This window comes from Gossypium arboreum, chromosome 11 (assembly GCF_025698485.1).
Source record: "Gossypium arboreum isolate Shixiya-1 chromosome 11, ASM2569848v2, whole genome shotgun sequence".
In the NCBI taxonomy this organism is placed as follows: domain Eukaryota; kingdom Viridiplantae; phylum Streptophyta; class Magnoliopsida; order Malvales; family Malvaceae; genus Gossypium; species Gossypium arboreum.
Genome location: NC_069080.1, coordinates 121,412,347 through 121,415,337, shown reverse-complemented (window position 1 = coordinate 121,415,337; position 2,991 = coordinate 121,412,347). Strand labels below are relative to the sequence as shown.

At 33.7% G+C, this 2,991-nt stretch overlaps 1 long non-coding RNA gene across 1 annotated transcript; it reads right to left on the bottom strand.

Annotated features, from left to right (window-relative positions):
- Nucleotides 1-1,232: 1,232 nt before the first annotated feature.
- Nucleotides 1,233-2,535, bottom strand: LOC128283462 (uncharacterized). Its single transcript, XR_008273810.1, has 2 exons — nucleotides 1,955-2,535; nucleotides 1,233-1,270 (listed from the first exon to the last, which is right to left on the bottom strand). It is a non-coding gene; the product is annotated as an uncharacterized LOC128283462 (long non-coding RNA).
- Nucleotides 2,536-2,991: the final 456 nt, after the last annotated feature.

Genomic DNA, 2,991 nt, shown 5'->3' with positions numbered 1-2,991 from the left:
GCGAAAACAAAGGAGCGTTATTGGAATTGTTTGTGGATGATTCAAAATGCACGGCCAAATTAAAAAATTCAGCCATTGCTTTAATTGCACAACATCACCTAAGAGAATTGAGTTGAATTTGTTGGGGACTGTCAGCACTAAGTCTTGCTGATACTATCCCCCTTGGATAAGTTGAGTCGTATGTCAAGTACCCGATAGTCGACGAGAAAGTACTAATAATTTAGTTTAGAAATTTAATTAGAAGAAGGAATTTCGGAAGAATTGTATTTGAGAAGGTTTTAATTCGGTTTAAATAGATGGAAAGGTTCGATGGAATAGAAATTAAGGGGTTGGAAGAAGTAAGGATAAGAGGAAGTTTTGGTTCGGTATAAGGTGTACTGGATGGAATGATGTGTCTTGGTGAATTTGGTAAAGAAAAATAATAATGATCGATATGGTAAGAAATGGTAGTTTGAATATGGTTTTGGTACGAAATGGCAAAGGAAAGAAATGGAATTGAACAAAAGTGCAAACAAGAACCAATACCGATATGGTATCGACCCGTTGTTTATAAGTCCTTTTTGTTCGGCTTTGGTTTGGTTAAAATTGACCTCGACCCATTATCTAGAAAGATAAGAATCTCAGTATGCTCGAACGCCACACTACGAGTAGTGATAAGTTCAGTTTTCAACAAAGTAAACGATTGACACAACTAGAACACTAGGTAGCCAACGAATCTTAGAACGAAAATCGGAGAAAAATTTGCCTCACAATTTTGGCAGAGTTTCATTAACAAAGAGTCAAAAGTCCCTTTACATAGGCTGATTTCACCTATTTATAATGTTAGAATAGACTAGCCGAATAGTCACAAACATTCAACTTAATGTGCCAATTAAAAGCTGAAATTAAACTCAAGTTTTTTCACATTCTTGAGCCAAATAACTCCATCCTTAAATTCATTTCAATTTAGCTGAATGAATGACTTTAAATGCTTGAAATATGACTATTAAGTTAGCCCTTAGTCAGCTGAATGGACACTAACTCTTAACTAGCTTCTTAATTGGTGTTTGAATGCTTGAAATGACCTTTGAAGTGGTAAAAACGGCTGGTAGTGGAAAAGGTTACTGCCAAAATTAATTTGGATGATATAATGCACCTTAAACCTCCTTTAAATGATGTATAACCCTTCTTGTAACAGCCCCCTTGCTTTGTAACCGAAAATGATTTGGAAAGCCACTTTATTTAATTTGTAATAGCCTTGAATTGTAACGGTTATGACTTGAAAAGACTCCTGCAATAAACACATTAAAATGAGCTTATTAAACACATGTAAACACTTATTAAACATAACACACATTAATACTTAACTTAGGTAAATGAACTATGCATCAATTATTCCAGCAACTAGTTAATTAAAGAAGCATCATTAAATAAACTTAACTCATGCATCAATAAATAATCCTAGGAACTAGATTAATTAAAAGCATCACTTATTAAATTAAAAAATAATTAAAGAACTTATTAAATTAAAGAGAAAAACTAATTTAAGGAACTGAAGTAGTTGGTGAATTAAATAAACTAATCTGAACTTGCAGAAAAATGCAAGGTGAATTTGAGGAACAATCTTCCTTGATGTGACCAGGCGAAATTTCATCCCAGATACAAACTACGAGAGCTGAAATAGAATCTTTAAAAGCCTTGTCCCGGGCTCTTGTAACAGAACCTTGAGGCAGCTCCATGGGATCCTTGCTCGAGCTACGAGAGTCATAAGACATGCTCGCATCACTTGCCCAACAAATTGTAGCGGGTCCCTGAACAAATTGGAAAGTCGAAGCTGCATAATTTGTTATTACTAGCCCCAAGTTAGCTAGCCAAGCAACTCCCAAAACCATTTCAGGCCCATATAGAGGAAGAACATAAAAATCAGTGGCAAATGTAGTGCCTTGGATTATTAAAGACACATTGTGCACCATACCTTTACTTTGAATATGGTCGCCACTTCCCACCAAAACTGGAAAACTAGTGGATTGATCAATTGTCAAACCCAAGTGATGAGCAACCCAACTTTGAATAAAATTATGAGTACTTTCGCCATCAAGCAATACTTGAACTGAAGGACCCATAATTGTCCCCGTGAAAACGCAATGTTGTGGACGAAGGGTATCTCGACAGTGCATCATAGTAGATGATTGTTTGGTCGGTTGACAAACCCAGAGTATCAACTTTATCTATTGTAGCTCCAATAGTCAAATGTTCCCCCGAATTAACCATTTTTGCTAGAATCTGATCGAAAATCGGTGATGATGTAGTAGACGGTGGTGGTTCTTCTGCACTGTTTGGGCAATCATCATCAAGAAGAAACATTTGACGACGAGTACACTTATGCCCTTTTCTAAATTTATCATCACAATATAAGCATAAACCTTGCTCACGTCTATGTTGGGCTCCACCCTGGGTCAAATAACGACCCGGTCGTTTCGATGGATCTGATATGGTATGAGATTTGGAAAGACCTATCGATGGGGTTGGAAGTAGTCCTGTACCAATTGGTTTACAATCCTTATGGCAGATACTTTTAAGCAGAAGACATTTATACCACGTCTAGTTCGTTAGAATAGAATAGGGCTATAATAAAATAAAACTGTAATTAGTAATTTAATTGTGTGGTTGAATGGAATAGAATATAGTTGTAATAATACTCTTGTGTTTAGTTGAATGAAATAGAGGTTGTAATAGCATATGAAAAAAATTGAAATGACTAGAACACCCTTAACATTTTTTAAATAGATGATATTTGCTATTGTTATTAAATTTTAATAAAATAAAAATAAATAATTTAATCATATTTTAATATTATTTAATAATATTTTTAATATAATTATGTTTTATTTTGTAAAAATATTAAAAACCAAGATATATCTTTTAATTAAATTTAGTGATCATTTTGTAATTTTTAAAATTAAATGACTAAAATATAAACTTATCAATAATTTAATGACTTAAGTGTAATTT